The sequence below is a fragment of the Amblyomma maculatum genome, chromosome 7, assembly GCF_055883805.1.
Source record: "Amblyomma maculatum isolate TAMU_Amacu chromosome 7, ASM5588380v1, whole genome shotgun sequence".
NCBI classification, from domain to species: Eukaryota; Metazoa; Arthropoda; class Arachnida; order Ixodida; family Ixodidae; genus Amblyomma; species Amblyomma maculatum.
In genome coordinates this window covers 138,765,693-138,786,740 of record NC_139350.1, presented here as the reverse complement: position 1 = coordinate 138,786,740, position 21,048 = coordinate 138,765,693, and the positions used below count along the sequence as shown (strand labels likewise).

The window sequence follows — 21,048 nt, the reverse complement described above, 5'->3', positions numbered from 1 at the left end:
ACCTGGTCCACATCAGAAGAAAAGCCAAGCACTCACCCACACATGCGATCGATGTTCCGAGCTGCTCTCTTGTTGGCCGATTGCTGCTCCTGCTTGTTGCTTGGGATGCCACCTCCGATCACAAGATGTTGTGGCTTGTAGCTTCAGATCCACCTCCAATCACCAGATGTTGTGGCTTGTAGATTCAGATCCCAACGCTGGTCACCAGTTGTTGTGACGCTGGGACTAAGTCGACCCGGCCTTCACTTGGTAGCATGCAGAGACTCGGGGTTGATGAAGGATTGAATCTTCGAAGTTGGTAAAATATATACAAGCAGGTTTATTGGCACTTTGAGAAAACTTATTTACATGATTATTTACATGAAAAAGAAGGGTACATCAGCAAAATGGCAAGCGTTAAGAGTTCATAGTGAGAAGCGTCTGGATGAGCCGTTTACCCAGGGCTCAGAGCCTCATTTCGTGCTCTGCAATGTCCTTAAAACCCCCTATGTCCAGCCCCTCTCTGAAGATGCTGACCAACCAGTTCCAGGGCACGCCCCTCAGATATCGGCATCCCATCGAACACATCAATGCACTGATGGTCTGATGCACTGACTGGTCCGGCATTGTTTCGTTGGGCGTGGTCACTTGTTGGCGGGAAGAGCTTGGGAACGGCGAGGAGGTACATTTCTATTCTTCAGCAAAGATCTGGTATGCTGGTTCCGGTAAGTGGATTTCCTTCTCAGAAACCCAAGTGCACGTGCGCGCCACATACTGCTCCCAGCATTGTCCCTTTCCAGCAATTGCAAATCTTTCCTGCATTCCCGGGAAATCCTCTAATGGCCGTAATCACCTTGCTCCTTTCTTGTCCTGTACGTCAGCGGACGTGTCACTCTGTCGTCTCCTTTGGACAGTAGGCATTCCTCACTGGACAATAGCGCTTCTCGACGGGAAGGGTGAACAATTGAACGAAAGCACTTCCGGCTATTTCCCGCAGGGGGACATTTCTTTGTATTTTTCTAGACGTTCCCCTGACAGGGCCAATTTGGCATTTGCAGGGTCTCGACAAAGCAAATCCGGCTTACACAAAAGGATTCATGGAAAGAGGCTCACTTAGCGCCCTTGCACCAACACCACATATCCACAGCACTTATCCATGCCCACAGGCGAACAATAGAGCGCGCAAGTGCGGATGATGCACGGTCATAACAGCGCCGAGATGAAAGGATGCCGACCGTCGAATTCAAGGTACGTCACCCGAACCTCCGCCAAGGCTGTTTCTTCGGCCCATTAAGGACTGTGTCTATCTCATCCGTCTAGAAGACACCGAAAAGATTCTGCTGCACCTGAACCCGCTAAAAGAACGCGCATAGCTCGCAACGGAAAAAGAAATCAACGGGTGCCTCCCATTCCTAGACGTCCTTGTCAAAATAACAGCAAAAGGTCTCACGATGAGTGTGCACAGGAAGCCCATCCACACGGTTGAGTACCTGAATTATCAGTCAACCCACCCAGCATCACAAAAACGATCAGTTGCCTTGGCACTTTTCAATCGGTCCTTCAAGCATTGCTCAAGACGAAAAAAGACAGCTCGTGAGCACAGCAGCACAAGAAAGTACCTCAAAGCAAACGCATACCAATGTCAAGTGCTCAATTCACAAGAACGACGTGCTGCAGCCCCTCAAGTCGGAGCAAGAAGAGAAAAGAAGAAAAAGCGCACCTCTATTTTCTATGCCCGGGGTTTCTGCAAAACTGCATGCTTGATACTCACTGCCTACGACGCCCAAGTGGCCCACGTACAATTCGGCAAACTATGAAATTACCTGGTGCTGGTGAAAGGCCCGCTCGAGACAAACTACCCTAGAGACTCCAAAATTCCTTGCAAAGACAGACGATAGACTGGCAAGTTCAAAAGAGGCTTAATAGAACACCAGCGTGACGTCAAGAACAAAAAAAGTGACTTTTAACGCTCTAGCAGAGCCCCGTCAAAACACAGACCACCTGAATGGCTGGGATTCCGCACGGATACTTAAGGAGAAACTGCTATTTATACTCGCCCACTCGAGGAATCATTGCGCATCCAAATGACAAGCGAAACGATAAAACAGACGCGGAGAAATCTATCCGAGATATGCATGCACTCTGTACGCAATATTTTCACCTCATAAACAACGGCCCATCTTGTTTCGTTTTCACTGCGAACAAGACATCCGTATAGCGGTGCCGAAACTACAACGTTTTTTTATGTTTTTCTTTTTCTTGTTACCTCAGCGAGCGCCTTTTTCTATAAATATGCATTCAAGAAAACTGTGGAAGAACATGGGCTGTCGGCTCGCCCACGCTTGGATAATATAGCGAATACTAGTTTGCGCCGCATTTCGTAGCTCGGGATCAAGTGTTCTTGCTTTCCGCTTAGTCTGCTCTTCCTACTTTGCCGAGGCACTCGCGCTGAAGTTTTACGACCTCTGATAGCAGAAAATCCTGCAACATAGAAGATTGCCTTTTCTAGTAATTTAAGCGCTAGCTCAAAGCCGGTATAGCAGCTTTAATGCCACTCTCTGTCGATAGCACTGAAGGTTCAAACGCATGGATATGTGTTGTCTGCTCGAACAGCTATGAAGACAACACCACAGGAGCCTTCAGTGCTAGGCTGCCTAGTCTGGCCTTGTAAAGCGCCGTTTGGTAACCTCGTGTACCTGACAATCTCTAGTAGTACGATCGACCACTCAGCTGACAGAGGTATATGGCGAAGTGGAGGGCAGACTCTGGCATTCTCTCGAACTGCAACTGCAGACTGGTGCCTTGAACTATTATTTCGAATATTTTATGTGTTTAGCTGCGACATCCATAGCACATTTATGTGCTCAGCAGGAAGAAGTGCCATGTACGTTGCTGCGTTCGCCTCTACGCTGCCAGTGAGTAGATGATATCGCTCTCTACTTTTTCTGAAGGCGGAATTCGGAGCGCCGGACTATTGGCAGCGCAACCTAGAAACGGTCATCTGAGGCCCACGAACATTATATATTGTAGTAGAAGGCTAGGTCAAGACGGCGAGGTCGTGGCGGCAAGGACAGCCAAGCCTTGTCTAGCGTTTTAATCCGGTCACTAACCCAGGCACGCGCCGGAGCCGGCGCCGCGGGACGATGATGATGGTATGTACAAATGAAAGAAGATGATGATGGCATGTACAAATGAAAGAAGGTCCACAGAAGGTTCACACAATCTGCCCGGGGGGTCGGAAGCGGCCAGCCTGGCCGCTCCTAACTAACCGATGTACCGCGGCGCACAAACGGTTTCAAGCGAGAGACGTGAACAATTTCAGTTCCACGGTGGCGTCGATCGGCTGGGGTATCAACAGGCGTGACTTTGTAGTTAACTGGAGAAGTTTGGCTGATGATCTTGTAGGGACCAAGGTAGCGGTGGTGGAATTTGTCACTAAGGCCAGGGGTGCGCAGTGGAGTATAAAGCAGTACTTCGTCACCGGGACGATAAGAGACTACGCGATGCGTAGAATCGTAGCGGCTCTTGCGGTCTTCCTGGCACGCTGCTGTGTTGAGGCGGGCAAGATGACGGCATCTGGCCACACGAGATAAGAACTGGGTAGGTACCGATGTGGAGTAGTCGGGCGTAGAGAAGAAGGAAGCGTCAAGAATTGTAGTGGGAGGACGGCCATAAACGAGGAAAAATGGAGAATAACCGGTAGTCCGCTGTACTGCTGTGTTATAGGCGAAAGTGACGAATGGTAGAATAGTGTCCCAATTTCGATGATCCGGTGTGATATGCATGGAAATCATATCCGATAAGGTGCGGTGAAATCGCTCAGTCAGCCCGTTAGTCTGGGGATGGTAGCTCGAGGTTGTCTTATGAAGGGTGGATGACGCGTAAAGAACTTCGGCAACAACTGTCGATAAGAAGGCCGTCCCGCGGTCACTTAGGAGCACCCGAGGAGCGCCATGACGCAATACAATTGACTGCAAAAAGAAATTTGCTACTTCTTGAGCGGAACCGGTCGGTACAGGTGCTGTCTCAGCGTAGCGTGTAAGGTGGTCGACAGCTGTTATAATCCAATGGTTACCCCCATCGGAGAGAGGTAGGGGACCATATAAATCGATGCCGACTACGTCGAATGGCGTGGCGGGACAGGGAACAGGTTGTAGAAGGCCAGCGGGTGAAGAAGTCGGCCGTTTGCGACGTTGGCATAGAGGGCAGGATGCGACGTATTTGGCAACGCTGGAAGATAGGCCGGGCCAAAAGAATCGTTTTTTCACGTGGTCGTAGGTTTTGTCAACACCAAGGTGACCTGCAGTAGCGTCATCGTGGAGAGCCGCCAGTATACGTTGACGAAGCACACGCGGCACGACTGGTATCCAGCGAGTGCCATCAGGGCAATACACGAAGCGGAGTAGGATGCCATCTTCGAGCTTGAAATTGCGAAGTTGTCGGCGAAGCCGAGCATTGGGTGGGTCCGAAGCGCCAGTAAGGCGGTGGATGATGGGACGGCAGTAGGCATCGGCTAATTGCTGTGAGCGGAGAGCGTGTTTGTTCTCTGAGTCGTGAAATGAAACTGTTGTGATATACGTCGGGAAAAGAGATGGTCGGCTGTGGTCATAGGTGGAAATGCATTGGGAAGAAAAACAGCAAGCCGATTCCGAAAGTGGACAGCGAGAAAGAGCGTCGGCGTCTTGGTGTTGGCGACCCGATTTATAAATGACGTCAAAATTGTATTCTTGCAGACGTAGAATCCAACGGCCAAGTCGGCCTGTCAAATTTTTGAGCGAAGACAACCAGCAAAGAGCATGGTGATCGGTCACAACTGTGAAGTGCCGACCGTATAGGTAAGGGCGAAACTTTTGGACAGCCCAGACGACGGCAAGGCACTCCTGTTCAGTAATAGTGTAGTTTTTCTCAGCTGGAGTCATAGTCCGACTGGCGAAGGCAATCACTTTCTCACGCGAAGTTGCATCGCGCTGCAGAAGTACAGCGCCAAGACTGATACCACTGGCATCAGTGTGCAGGATGGTTGGAGCGCTGTCACTGAAGTGACCAAGAACAGGGTCTGATGTGAGGGCGTGCTTCAGGTTATTAAAAGCAGCTTCGCACTGTTCAGTCCCCACGAAAGGGCTGCGTGCTTTAAGTAGTTGATGAAGTGGAGCAGCAATACTTGCAAAATGCTTTATAAAACGCCGGAAATAGGACGCCAGGCCGAGAAAACTGCGCAATTCTGTAGTCCGTTGTGGACGAGCAAATTTCAAGACCGCGATGATTTTTTCAGGGTCTGGAGGAATGCCGTCATGGCTGACTAGATGTCCCAATATTTTAATTTCCTTCTGTGCAAAGTGGCACTTCTTGGTGTTGAGCTGAAGGCCCGCTGAAGCGAGACACGTGAGGACCTCATTCAGGCGCGTGAGATGGTCGTTAAAAGTTGACGAAAAGATGACAATGTCATCCAAGTAACATAAACAGGTTCTCCATTTTAGGCCACGAAGCACAGTATCGATCATTCTTTCAAATGTCGCTGGTGCGTTACAAAGTCCGAAAGGCATAACATTAAATTCGTAAAGGCCATCGGGAGTTGCGAAAGCGGTTTTTTCTTTATCGTCCTCATGCATAGGTATTTGCCAAAAACCTGAGCGGAGGTCCAAAGTCGAGAAATATTCGGCAGCTTGGAGAGAGTCAAGGGCGTCATCAATTCTTGGCATTGGGTATACATCTCTGCGGGTAATTTTGTTGAGTGCGCGGTAATCAACACAAAAGCGTACCGAGCCGTCCTTTTTTTTTAACTAACACTACTGGGGAGGACCATGGACTTGTCGAGGGACGAATAATATTGCGATGGAGCATGTCATTTACATTTTCTTCAATTACTTTTCGTTCAGAGAGGGAAACCCGATAAGGCCGTCGGCGAACGATAGAGTTACCTTCAGTAATGATGCGATGGTGCGCAACACTAGTCCGTCCCAGTGGTGGGGAAGTGGCATCAAAAATGGCTTGGTGTTGTCGAAGCAATGTCAGCAGTTCTTGGCGTTGGTTCGGCGTGAGGTTAGGATTAATAGTCTTTGTGAGAACAGAAAGAGAGACGTCTGTCGAAACACGGTGCTGAGGTTGAGGGGCGGTGAGCACCATCAAGGACAAAGGTTGAACATCCACCTTGCAGGGGAGAGAAGTTCCTTTTCGGAGCACGAGGGATTCACGTGAAGTGTTAGTGGCCGCTACTGTCGCTGAGCCGTTGCAGAACCTCACAAGACTAGACGGGAAGGCGATACCGCGTTCAAGATGACGATAAGATGGTGCGATGAGTACGTCCCCGTCAGCGATGTGGTCAGAAACAACGGTAAGCAGTTTTTCGCACTGAGGAGGCAGAACAGTATCAGCGGCGGCAACGAGGGGATGATGTCGTTCAGAAACTTCAGATGAAAAATCGCTGTCTGTCATATGAATAACACAGTCGCCACAAGAAATTAACGCCGAAGCGGTTGACAAAAAATCCCATCCAAAAATCATCAGATGCGCACATGGAGAGAGCACAGCAAACTGCACATGATGGCGGACGCCGTCAATAACAACTCGTACGGTGCACTTTGCTAAAGGGCGCAAAGGGACGTTATTGGCTCCACGGAGTTCAGGCCCATCATATGGTGTCGTAACTTTTCGCAAACGGTAGCACAAATCAGCGTGAATGATAGAAATTGCAGCCCCTGTATCAATCAATGCTTCGACCGGTAATCCTTCAGCGAAAACAGAAATCACATTATACGGGCGATCTGGAGGACTTTTGGTAAGTTCGCAGACTGCAGTTTGACCTCCGGAAACTGCAATGCTTAGTTTTCCGGATGGCGGACAGGGAGAGTTGTTGCGGGTCGGAGAGGGGAAACTGAGCGGCGGTATGGGGATAGGGACCGACGTCGGGATGCATGGGTTCCACGAGGCTCAGACGAGGATTCTGGAGGTGGGGATTATCTTCGAGGTGGGCTGGAAATAGGAGGTCGTCGCTGATAATATGAGGGTACGTCACTTTCGAAGGCGTCATAACCATGCCGCTCGTTCTGAATACGGCGACGGCAGAAGCGGGATATATGTCCTCGTATTCCACAGTAGTAGCACACTGGGCGAGAGGGGCGCCAGGGTGCGTAATAGGGTGGCGTAGGTTGAGCCGTCGTCACGGCGTTGATGTGGTTGTAGGGCGATGCCAGTTGGGGCGGCGGAACAAAAGGAGGGGGTGATGCTGCGACGTGCGCGTAAGTCGGTGCTTGGCGGGGTGCAGGAGGGTCGGACGGCATAGGTCGCGTTATTGTTGCCAGCTCATCTTTAATGATGTTGCGTAGACCGGCGTCATTAGATGGTACGGAAGAATGATCGCACCCGTGTCGACAGACAGGCTTGAGGGCTTGGAGCTCCTCCCGGATGATGGCTCGAATCAGTGCCCGTAGATCCAGCTCAGCATAGGTCGGGCCAGTAGCAATGCCGGGCTGCAATCGGGAGGACTGCAGCTGGTCGATGCGTTGGCAGGTCGCAATAATGGCGTCAACAGTAGAAGGATTCTGGGCAATCAGGGTATTATAAGCCACAGAATTAATTCCTTTTAAGATGTGGTGTACGCGTTCAGGTTCCGGCATGGTGGGACTAACACGCCGGCAGAGTGCAAGTATGGCCTCTATGTAAGACGCGTAGGACTCATCGGGACCTTGGAGGCGAGAGGCGAGCTTGTTCTTCGCGACCTCAGTGCGAACTGCTGGGTCGACGAAATATTGGCGGAACTGCTGCTTGAATGTTGTCCAGTTAGTGGTGTGGGGTTCGCGGTTAATAAACCAGGTTCTGGCGAGCTCAATGAGGTAGAAAGAAACGTTCAGAAATTTTAGAGCGTCGTCCCACCGGTTGTAGTTACTGCAGCGTTCATAGGTGTCCAGCCAATCATCGACGTCTTCGTCGCGACGACCAGCGAACAGCGGCGGGTCGCGTTGTCGTGCGGGCACAGTCGGAGGGGGTGGTGCAGCCTAGGTAGAGGGTCCTGCCGATTCTTGGGTGCTCTCGGTAGACATAACGATGGTGGCAGGCGGTAAACAGCGACCGGAACGTAGCTCCAGCGAGAGGCAGGGCACAAAACAGCAAGGGGATCAATTCTCACCACCACCACTTGTGGAAGAAGGCTAGGTCAAGACGGCGAGGTCGTGGCGGCAAGGACAGCCAAGCCTTGTCTAGCGTTTTAATCCGGTCACCAACCCAGGCACGCGCCGGAGCCGGCGCCGCGGGACGATGATGACGGTATGTACAAATGAAAGAAGATGATGATGGCATGTACAAATGAAAGAAGGTCCACAGAAGGTTCACAATATGCATCAAAATTCATCGATTCTAACAAAAGCCCATATTGGAGAAAGTCCCTCAGAAACTGGTACTATTCCGTGCCGCCACGTGATGCATAGAATTAAAACTACCTGCATGCGCCTCGCGGCTCTGTCGCGTGGCCTCTTCTATGCTGACTGTTAGGCAGCCGGCCTTGGCAGACGGGAGTACGCTTTACCAATGCGCTTGCTTTTACGACGCTTGGTAATGGGCTTTTGCTTAATCGTGAATTTACGTTCACATAGGCGTCCAATGGCGTAAAAATCATATTGCTGCGCTGTTGGTGGCTCTAAAATATTTAATTAAAGAGAAAGTACGAACAGAACCCAAACCGTAACTGGAGCCAGAAAAGCGGAAGCTACCTACTGTATTAACACTCTGAGGAAAGCTCTGCCGCCGTAGATGTGGCACGGAAAAGTCTCGACGAGTATAGCTTTGTCTGTACACGCAAAGAGGCGCTCGCCGCCGAGTTCTCCCACCCACCTACTCAGGCAGCCTAACATCCTCGATCTTGCAGCGCCGCGAGCTGCATGAAGTCAGCCGTATCAAGACGCGGCCGCATGCGCAAGCTCTAAGCTCTGCTCACTTTCGGTGCATATACCACGTTCGCGTGTTTTGAAGGACTGGTTTCAGGCTACAAGCTCGTCCCGTTTTAGCTCTGTGCTCTGATTTTCTTATTTAGGTGCGCTGAAGGGCGGTGCCATCTCCTTGACTGGCGTATACCCGTTACTATAGCAACGAGCAAAACACTTCATGTGAGCACATAATTGTCCTCATACCATGCAAAATGCACAAAATATTCTATTCCGCGGCTCAAGGTTCCAACCGGCTGATGTATTCGAAAGGAACACGCAGGTAGACCCCGTACATCGCCATATCTCGATATCTGAGCTGCCGCTCATGTGTTGTTATTGACACGAAGTCGCTAAAGGGCTCTTTGATTTGGCAGACGAGTCAATCTACCACTGAAGGCTTCTCTGGTGCCTTTTGCATAGATGCTCAAGCAGAATACCCGTATCTCTGCGGTCGAAAATTGATTTGGACAGTAAGGTGCATGAAACTTTCTAGCAGCTTAAAGTGTTTTTTTCTTAAATAACTAGAACACAATATTTCACACATTTCAATATTTCAGCGTGTAGTTGCTGGAAGAAGCCGTAAAATTACAGCGCGCGCGCATTCTTGCGTAGATATAGTACATTCGGCGGAAAGTGTAGCCATCAAAAGAGTTCTGAACAGAGTTTATGGCCTTCTTTTGCCGTGTAAATCGCTATTTTTTTTCTTTGGAGACATAATCCTGTGTTCCTAAACGGGGAAAAGTGGCTAATTTACACGACAGGCTTAAATACGATTGCACTTAAGCAAGGTCACCAGACTAAACAGTGCTTAACGGAATCGTGATTTGTCTTTGTTACATAGCTCACATTTTTTTTTCCGTTGTGGCAGTTATTGCCCCTTGTGTGTAACAAAAGGAATGACGCGGTGATCTGCAGAACGAAGCTGCATTTATAAATGTATTACTTATTAAGCACGCAGAGTCCGGAGTGCGATCCGTCTTCCGCGCCCATAGCGCACTCACGTAAAGTCCGATAGTAGAGCGCTGTCTCCACTGCCGTGTAGGCCGCGCCTCCCGCAAGCCGTCCGCGCCAAAGATGCGGTGGATGTCTTGCGCCAGAGTCAGAAAATGCTTAAAATTCATTTGATTGCTTTAATATTAACCACTGGGGTATAGAACTGCTTAACTGTACCGAGTTACTGGGACTGGTGATAACAGTGACAAAAGCAAGTTTTGGCTCAGTACAGGTGAACCGCTATCGCTGCTTTGGTGCGCGCTCATTCCGGGCAGACTAGCTCTGCGGCTCAAGCGAAGACGAAAGTAATCGCATTAACCTTCTATTGTGTTCTATTGTGACGAGACCAACAACTGAACTTGATAGCAAATAAACTGAAGCTGATAGAGAAGTGTACATGTTTAAAACAGGTTGAAAAACGGCACGTAAACATTGAATTGGGCATTCTTTTCGACACAGTCGATGAGGCAGCAAATGTACGAGATCTGCCCGCGAGATCCCGCATGCGCCAGATCTGCGCACGAGAACTGCCCGCGAGATTCCGCGAGATGAGTTTTCCTTGTCGAGAGTCCTTGCCGTCTCCAAGGCAACATATGGGGAACGACGACGGGCGACGCCGTACCGCCAATCCTACACTTGCAGAAGCACAGCAAATGACGCGTGCCAAAGAAAGGCAATTACCACCGTGCGGCTCTCGCCCGGTCTTTGCTAGCAAAAGCTGTGAAAGGGGCGCCGATGTACCGTGTCCAGCAGGAACGCTCTGGTTTTCGCAGTTTTTTCAATGTGCTTTCGGAATTGTTTTCCGTTGTGTCTCCATCGTTGAGAAAGAAAACGGAAAGCGTATAAAAACATATGAAAACACATTCCCACGTGTGCACCAGTTTTCCGAAGGAAATCATCAGCCTCAAGTGAGTCGTCGTCGCCGCGAGCAATAAACAAAAGCGCTGATTCGCGTTCTCATGCTACGCATCTTTCCACTCACTGTTCACCAGTGTACCTCGACATCCGGCCATCGCCGCTGTCTTTTAGAAGGGCGGCTGCATTCACTGTGTCCCACGACGTTTCCCGCTGTCAGCACATTTCCCAGAACTGTTGACATGCAGGGCTGGAGCCATCACGGAGCCACTCTTAACCGCGTGTTTGCCGGCTATTCGTCACTTCCACGCTTCCCCGGGAAGAACGAGGGCCTGACCTCATTCCTCCTGGCAGCATTTGGTCTTCGAACGCTCTGCTTATCTTAATTTCAAGCCTGTGCGGCCTCCGGGCGAAGATGATTACGGTCGGCTTGCTATGGCGTTGTCGGTGTAACGGCTCTTTATGCTCTTTTAGAGCCTGGTGTGAATCAGCCTAGAAGAGCGCAAACAAGGCGCGCGTCCCTGCTGCCAGCCTCCACAAGCGTGGCCGTGGCTGACGTTGCCAGAACAGGGGACTTCCTCGGCTTCTCTGGCGAGCCCACTTTCCTCCTTTCGCTACGTTTCGGCTAGGCTGGTCCCTGCCATGTCTACGTCATTGGGCAACCGGGGTGTATCGTAGCGGGGAGCCGAGAATACAAAACAAAGGACGGACTGTCCTATTAGCGCGCGAGCATTCATCGGTCCCTTTCAGTATCTTTCTTTTAAAATGACACCAGAGAGTGTACACAAGACAGTTCTAGGAGTAGGAGATGCTCTATAGTGCTGATCAGTTCCAATGCACCGGCCTCCATGCCTGTGATTTGAAACAGTCGATAGGTCTGTAGACGAGGAGACAGTAGCGAAGAGCCTGAGCGACATCGTCCATCAAACTTTCGGGTGGCCTCTTAGTGGCAAGTTTGAGGCATCCAGTGCTGTAAGCAGTGCTACGGTAACCTATCCTGTGCTTTCATTATACGTCTGAGAGCGACCTTGTTTAAACGACTGCTTAACAGCACTCTGAGCAAACGATACTGCAAAGACGGAACAGGAGTGCACTACGTTGTTCTTGTGCGCCAGGCAGTGCTGCAAGGCTGCACCCAAGTGTCATCGGATGGCACTCTATATACGGCCTGCCTATCTATTGCTACGTGACTTCATGTGGACGTTGTTGAAACAGACTAGCTTGCAGACGTCGCACTTGGACACTTTTGCGACCTTCTGTCACAGGCACTGTAGTTACCTCGTTTAACCACACAAACCGAGGTCGCCAAAATCGGTTCGCATGCAATAAAGCCCAGATTATATATGCAGAGTTCTTTCCCCACGATATTTGCTCGTCGAAAACTGCCGCGCCGACGCGACGCCCAGTGCATCCCTCGCGAATCCCTCGATGCGAAAGCAAATATACCAGCGAGCGGAAATAACCGCAGAGCGAAGTACGCTAGACAAGCGACGGTGTCCATTGTGTTAAAATCGCGAAATTGCTCATTCCAACGCTACGGTGCTAAATGTAGACAGCGTACATAAGTTGCACAAGGATTTTGCGTGCTCGCATGAAGAAAGATACCTCAGAATGCCCACTCAGATACCAGCGACGCGATTCTTTATTTACTTTTTTTTTGTTTTTACAAATTTCGTTTCAGGGAGAAACCAAATACATTATGATCCAAGGGTAGGTCGTATACTCGCACAAAAGGTGACATTCTGTGCTTGATTAGGCGTTTATTTTCACGATAACCACATTTCTGCGACCAAATTGCCGCAAACCTCGTCGGCCGTGGCGGCCATGTTGACAGCGGCCGTTCAAACCGGAAATGCTAGTTACTATATATGCTACCAAAGGTAGCAGAGTTGCGCGTCTGTTCTCAAAATGCCGCTCGCGCCTTCATTGGTAGAACGCCAGCACGTGGTGACCAGCAACCGTGCACTGCAGACAAGGTGAAACAAGGGACACTTTTTAGCAATTCCCTCCGCCGCCGCTGCAGCGAACTGGATTGACGGCCAGCCAAGTTCGAAGCGTAACTACTATCCAACCGCTGTTTACGTTCGCCGGTACTCACGCTAACGCTACCTTGGCTCATGTGCGTATCAGTCGCGTTGAAGCAAGTGTATATATAACATGGGCTGTTCAGCTCCAAACTACAGCAATCGTTCTGAAAGCGGAAAACAGAAGAACTGTTATCCGCCGGTGACTGCAGTGGTTGTTACGTATGTGCCGCGACAATCCTACATCAAGAGGAGCAAGGATATGTGATGTAAGCTTATACTTCGATCAACTTTTGGAAGTACTGTTGATATGAAGTAATCGACAGATGGAGCTGTCGATGTTGTTTAACTGCTTAGATTGTAACTAAATGCACTGTTTTTACGCTCGACGTCGTGCATCGGCGCGGCCTCTAAATCAAGTCATATAGGAGAGCAAGCCGATGGAACTAATAAAGGACCGCAAACTGCTATGATAGCCTAGGTACTGTGTGGGCACGGTACAAAAAGCGGTCATGTATGCTTCATGATATCGCGCCTTGTGGAGAGCAAGTACTCTACGAGCGACAGTGTGAACAAGTCGTCGCTTTCTTTTTGCTGCACTCCACGTGGTTTCAGGTAGCATACATGTGCAACTCGAGACAGTGTAGTTCCATGGAAATGGTAGCCATGGAGGGCGCCTGCTAAAGATCATGCATTATCACTGTCATATATAGCATGGCTTGCTTGGAAGTCTTGGCCCTTTAACATGGCAACTTACAGGGAGCCACATAAAACTGGAGAAGGAAAAACTGAGGTCCATTTAGCGTATTAATTTGTTGTATCCGTTACATAAGCCAAAAGTGATTGAGTTGGTGAACAAACACTGAATGAAATCTGGGTTGCTGTGCTTTTCAAGTGTTTTTAAATAATCGCTTTTCTTAGAGCTCTATAATATTAGTACTCATTATCACCATTTGCAATTTCCATCTACGTGGTATGTCCTTCAATTGTCCTTCACTTGTCATTCATTGTTCACTTACATGCAGGATCACTTTACACGTGATCAGTTTCTGCAAGAAAAGGTGAATCAAGAAAAAAGGACTGAAACCAGATGCAGTCCCAAGCATATTTTCCTGTAAGTCACAGCAGATTGGGCTAATGCTTATGCTGTTAAAAATGGGACTGCTATACGTTGAGTGGATATTTCCCAATAACTTACTTTCAGTTGTTTTGCCTGTAGATTCACCTTTGCAAGTAACACCAGGTGCAGCATCTCATGGTGTCACCTCGACAAGATCAGGTCTGACCGGAATGAAACTAGGCATTCTCACTGCCAATGACCTAGATGTTTCTGGTTAAAGCAACATGTCTTTTTTTCTCTGTTCTCCTAATGTGTGCTTCTTTATCATGCAGGTTGCTCAGTGCTGGAAGTGTCAAAAGAGACATCTGACACCTTGCAAGCTGCTTCGGTACCTTTAGGTGCGGTAGTACTCTTTCCGAGTACCTGAAGTCTTCCACCTGAGAAGCCATGCATAAGTGAAATCAGTAACTTTTCTTTATTCATGCAAAACTTCTTTTCATTTTACCAATGTATGATTCTTTAGCATGAAAACTTTTCAGTGGCTGAATTGTCGAAAGCAAATGCATCTGCCATGATTCAGGCTGCTTCAGCACGTTCAGGTGACATAGTGCTCTGTGCTGTCTTAGTACCTAGTCCAAAAACAGGTTTTATCACTTCTCCAAGCCTGAACTGCAGTTTTCATGTATGGAGACAAACGTTTGCTAGCATTCCGATGGACAGATGCAGCACATATCCTCAACGGAAGTGACTTAGCAGTTTCTAGTTCAAGTGATGCCTGTTCTCTCTGTTTTTCTGATTAGTGTTTCCTTTATCGTGCAGAGATGCACAGTACTGAAAGTCCCAGAAGAGGAGACCCCTGGCACCATACAAGTGGTAATGCTTCTGGTCAACACCTTGCAGATCGTGGGTAGGTCTTGTCACTTTCCAAAGCCTGCGTTGCAGTTGCCGTGAGTGAAGACGAATGCTTGCTAATGTCAACATGCATAGCAAACGATGAAAGCAGCAGGAATTGCAATTACCATTGATGTAGGTTTTTTGTGTTCTACTGACCCTTGCTGTCCTTTTTTTTTCTGGAGTATACTTCCTTGTTATGCAAATTACTCAGCGTACCAAGTGCCACAACATAAATCTGATACCTTCAAGACTGCCTCAACACTATCAAGTGAGTGTGAATCTATTTCCTTAATTGCTTCCATGTCACACTTTCTGATGTCATTTATCTTGCATTTGTTTATCAGCTTTGCTATTTTAAAGAGTTGTGCTTCATATCGTGATTGAAAACCTTCATATTCTGATGGATCTAGGTACGGTCCCTCATATATTGATAGTTTACTGGAATCCCTTCCAAGGTGCTTCGTCCCCTGTATATAATGCAGATTGTCTGATTTCTCTGATGGAGTTCTCAATCATTGTCTTTGTTAATATCATTGCCTGCATCTAGCTCATTATTGTTTGTATAACAAATGATGGCATTTCGCAAAACCATTGCTTCTCTCTGAATGTACGTATACTCGTGACTATGCAAATTTTTGTCTTTTACTGCCTGAAATTGTTTTCAATTTATCTCCACTGTTTGGCTTCGTTTATGAGGTTTAGCATCCCAAAGTGACTCGGGCAATGAGACGCCGTAGTGGACGGCTCCAGAAATTCAGAAATTTTGACCACCTGTGGTTCTTTAACGTGCACTGACATCATGCATTACACTGGCACCTTGCTTCTCTCCTCATTTGAAAAGCAGCCGCCACAGCCAGGATTCGATCCCGCATCCTTGGGCACAGACATCGAGCACCCTAACCAATGCACCACTGTGGCGGGTCATTTATTCCCACTGTATTCCTAAAGCATTGCCTTCCTGTTCATTTGTGTTCATTTCAATGCACTTGTAATTTCTTTGTCTCTTTGTTTTTGATGTATAGTATTTTTGTGTATCCACACTGCCCTTATGCAATGCCCCTCCCCATATGTTCAAAAAAATAAATGACCTGATCTCCCTCTCTCTCACAGCACTTGGGCTGTTAGTAACATGTTGGTGTACTGCACTCTGTCCTTTCATGTACAAAGCTGCGTGCATAAGGCTTACAAACTGATCGGGCTTTTTAACAGTTTATAGCGGCTATTTTGGCCTTCATCATAGCTCAACTCAAACACCTTTCTGAAACACTTGTCTTAGCTGTGGGGCACAACAAACGATGTTCGTCACCAGAGTGGTGTACCTGCAGCCACCTAAATTGCTCCAAACCCATTACACGCAGTAGGAGAAGCGCCATGTCTGGCTGGCCTTGATTTGGCTGGCATTAGCAGTAGTGTATAGGGGTGCTACACAAGGGCTCCTATTTGATAATGAAAAAAGAAAAAGAAAGAAAAGAAAAGCCAAGAAATGACTGTTTCGGGTGCCTTACCAAAATTTGGAGCATGGTAAATACAACAGGTTTTCATAAGACTGTAGCAGTTTGGAAACAGCTGGTGTATATTCCTTGCTGTGGCCTGTACCAGTGTACCCTACTTCTACATCTTTTCTAAACTCTTTGTTTGCCGTCCGGCATAATGTCATGAATAAATACAATCACACTTCAGTCCTATTTGTTAGTTGTCTGTTTCTGCCATAAAAATAGAATGAAGTGATGTTCTTATACACCTACAAGGGCTGTTATTTTAGTGTTAAGCTATACAATTTTCAAAACAGGACCGCCTTACAGCATGAACTGTTGTTCTGACATTACTGAAGGCTCTCTATGTAAGGATACCTGAACAGACATCAGTTTTCATTCACCTGCCCATTACATCAAGTATCGTTCAGGTGAGATTCCTTGACTCACAGCAAGGTGCCTTTGTCAGCTAATTGTGCGCATGAAATGCACCACGATGCTTATTCTTAATGCAGAACTCGAGATGTCAACACTCTGTAGATCACTACTAGGTAAGAATATTTCTTCCACTACTGCTTTCGTGAAGAAGACACTAAAATAAACATGGCGTGATACCAAATATATGTTTATAACTAATCTACTTTATTGCATAATGCCGTACAACTGCCTTTTGAGAAATGAACTGTGGTCTGCTACACTCCAACAAGTTATGTTTCGAATCACCAGAGCTGTAAAGCAATTAACAAAATGACTTTCGTGGAAATGTGGCTGTGACACGCGCTTAGTGGGAGGAAGCCGCAAGGTACATGTCTGCTGAAAATCTGAAGATATGCCCTAGTTTAAATACCATTGGCAACTGGTCGTTGTTTCATAAGTGATATGATCTCAGAGAACCTAGATGTTGAGAGCTGCTGCACATAAATAGGTACAGACCTGATTTGTTACAATTTTCCATGCAAATTTTGCATCAATTTTATACAGCTAGCTAGATCAAAATATCTGGTTATTTTGCACTCTGTTCGTGTTTTGTCGAAGTACAGGCACTTTTTTTTTTTTGCTAAAACTTGCATTTGGGTTTCTTTATCGAAAACAAGCCGGATTTTCAGCTCAGTGCTTTTTCATTTACACTGTTTAGGCGCTAAAATACAGCTCCGCGCTACTTTGCATTGTGAATTTATCCATGTTGGCATAAAACTTGTATGCAAACAATTTTTAGGCGAAGCCAACCATGCTTAGGCATCTGATTGTTTACTTCAGATGCCAAAGTTCGTACAGTTTCGAATAAACAGTCTTTTAGATGTTATATGATCTCCTTGATATAGTTTTCGATCGTAACATTTTAAATGTCTTGCGCATCCAATAAAAAGATATATAAACAGGTTTCCTAATGCAGATCAGGCGGCCAAATATTGGCCCAAAGAAGAATGCTGCATATGTATGGCGCCTGTGTACAATATTAAGACTGTCCTCCTTCACAAAATCCGGATACGTCTGTGCAAAGCACCGGTGCACTGGAGGCGAGCTGTGCCAAGGGGAGAGAAGCGACGTGTTTGAACATGAGCTGAGCATCCAGACAGCCCGGCGCCGTGGCCCTGGCGGTGGACCCCTTCTCGCCCCGCGACATATTTGAAGCAAGAGCACAGCAAGCTCTCCCATTGGCCCTGCGAAAGTGCTGCCGTCGGATTGGACAATTTGAGCGTCAACGGTTTCTCGGTTTACGGAGCCTCAAGTGCTTCCGTTCGAGACTCCGAGCGTGAGTTCGTCACTAGCGTCCATCGGGAGCAGTTCGCCCCCTGAGAGAGCGGGCGCGACGGAGTCTCCCCGACCGTCGCTGCGCGAGAACAGTCGCGTATGGCTATATTAGCTTTCGGCCCTAGAGCCGATCTCGTTGTGTAAATGCCTGTAAATAGAGAATAAAGCCTTTTCTTCATCTCACCAGCGCCGACTCGGATTCATCGCTACCGCCCGGGGAGCTGACAGCCCTCGTTCACGAAACTGGTGACGAGCGCTAAGCAACCAACTCCTTGGCACAACCCTGTTGACGGTGGGCTACTGTGTGATAACCCAACCGGCACAACATTGGTGGCAGCGGTGGGATTGACCTGCGTCAGGCACCTCGGCGCGGTGAGTACCTGAAGTTTCCCTCAAACGCCAGACTTTATCTGACACACAGGGTAGCTTAGAGAAAGGCTGATCGTAGCATTGTGTTGACCTTGCGTGTTTCAAGCCGACAGGAAGTGTTTTGAAAACCAAGGGTTGCTGAGAGGGCAATCAGTGTGAGAAAAGCTTGCGCGTCTCTTGCTAGGAGCGAGACAGCGAACGTCTAGTACACTATTCTAAAAGGCAAACAACAAACAACAAGAGGCCGGTGTAAAAGATGGAGAGTACAAGGTCAAAGAACTCCAAATTTGTGAGGAGTTGGGCATCGATTTGGGCTCAAGGAAAAGAAAGAAGGCGATCCTTGAGATCATGCAGACTAAGGACGTGACGGTTGAGGAAGTCGCAGAGGCCTGGGCTTCTATCGGGTAGCACCATAAACGGGAGGAAGAGAAGGAACGTAGTGAGCGGGAGGAGGAGAATGAACTCCGCACGAAAGAGAAAGAGAGGGAACGTCGCAAGGAAGAAATGCAGTAGTGTGAGGCGCTTAGACAGATGGAGCTTAAAATGAAAGAATTGGAGCTCCGCAGAAGCTCGCCAGCACCTAGCTTAGCTTCTGGACAGTCCCCTCCAACAGTTCCGAAACCCGTAATCAACTACCGCCTTTTGCCATTGGCGAGGATATGGCTAAATGCCTCGTGAAATTTGAGCATGTGTGCGAACGGAATGACATCGAGCCATCCCTCTGGGTACAGAATTTGTAGGCTTTGCTTCCTGGGGAGGCATCTGACGTAATCACGTGTCTGTCGAAAGAGGCTTTCGAAATCTACAGTGATGTCAAGGAAGCACTACTGCGGAAGTACACATTGTCGCCCGAAGCCTTCCGGCAGAGGTTCCGGTATGCTCATAAGGGTAAGGAGTCGCATGCTGACTTCGCGTTCCGTCTGAAAGCCGACCTAGTTCAGTGGCTCAAGGGCGAAGAGGTCTACGACGATCGCGATAAGGTCGTGGAATGCATCGCATTAGAGCAATTCTACCGTGGCATCGATGATGATGTCAGCCTCTGGTTGCTAGATAAGCTAACGGAGGTTAAGCTAAACAAGGCAGGTTAGCGGAAGAATATTACGCCCGCCGAAGCTTGCACAACAAGGCAGTGCGCGCAGAGAAACCTGACAGGAAAGATGGCTTTCCGAGGAGGCCCGACGAACGGAAGCCATTCACGCGTCGCGAGTCTCCTAAAGACTCGTCTTTTACAAAAGAAACTCTAAGGGAGGGGCAGAATGAGTCTCAGAGGGCTAATGTTCGCAAACAGGGCAACGATGCGACACATTATTTTGAAAAACGCAAGCCGTTGAAAAGCTATAACTGCAAAAGGGAAGGGCACCTCGCAACGTAAAGCAAATTGAGAGTTGTGTTGGCGATCATTCGGGAAACAGACAAAAACCTGTGACTGTTGGAGCCATATATGCAGGAGATTAAGGTAAACTGAAAAAAATGTAAAGCACTTCGGGACTCGGCAGCAACTATGGACGTTAACCACCAGTCTTTGGTATCCCCGAATGAGTTTACGGGAGAATGTGCTTGGATACAGCAAGTGGCCGAAGAGCAGAGCATCTGTCTACCGATAGCGATGGTCACCATTGAAGAAGAATTTGGTAAACTAAACACAGAAGCCGCTGTGTCTGCTGTCGTTCCGGAGCAATTTCCCTACCTCTTCTCAAACAGTTCGGAGCAGTTTCTGAAGAATCAGGGCAAATCATTTTTTTGCCGATGTGGCATACATAGCCCTCACGCGATTAAAAGCGCGCAATCTGTCGAAGCAACTTGATCTTGCGTCGGTGAGCGAACCGCGCTGCGGCACACTGGACGAGCAGGGTAACTTGAGTGGTGAGACCTCACGGCAGGGAACGCGGGGCGCGGGAGCAGGTGTGAGCGAGCCGTGTTTAGACGTGGCTGAGAATGATGCCTGCGCTGTAGACGCGGCGCCGCCAGGCGGCGTGGGCTCTATACTTTCGCTCCTATTTCCACCGGCTGGCAAGTGCTGGCTGAAGTTGAGAAGGAAACTCTCATTCTCGAGCAGCAGGAGGACTGTTCGATCGCCGGTTTAATGAAAAGCGTCAAACTGGGTGTGAAGAAAAAGGGAGTTGAATTTTATGACAGATCAGGCTTATTGTACCGCAGCTACACGGATAAGCAGGGGCTCAAATATGAGCAGCTTTTGATTCCTCAGAAGTATGGCGGTCAGCTACTGAAACTCTCGCATGAAAATGCGTGGGCAGGGCATCTTGGCTTGAAAAAGATCAAATCTAGAATTGCTCAGGAGCTTTATTGGCCGCACTGTTGGAAAGATGTTGAACAATTCGTGCGCTCTTGCGACACCTGCCAGAGAGTGGGCCAGCCAGAGAGTTGGTGCCTGTCATAACAGAACCTTTTCGGCGACTGGTAATCGATATAGTAGGTCCTCTGCCAAGATCAGCGAACGGTTGCCGGTATGTTGTGTGTCGCGACCAGGCTCCCAGAGGCGGTACCACTTAAGGAGTTAAATTCTCTCCAGGTCGTGGACGCTCTGCTCTCAATTTTTGCACGCGTAGGGTTCCCTTCCGAGATTCAGTGCGACAATGGCAGCGTATTCACCAGCTAACTTCCACCTTTTTAGATAAATGCGGAATCAAAGAGGTATACAGTTCGATCCATCACCCGCAATCTAACCCAGTGGAACGACTGCACTCGGTACTCAAGCGAATAGTGAGAGCCGTGTG

At 48.4% G+C, this 21,048-nt stretch overlaps 1 pseudogene; it reads left to right on the top strand.

Moving 5' to 3' along the window:
- The window catches only part of LOC146184856 (uncharacterized), a 42,719-nt pseudogene extending 22,322 nt beyond the window's left edge, over positions 1-20,397 (top strand).
- Positions 20,398-21,048: the final 651 nt, after the last annotated feature.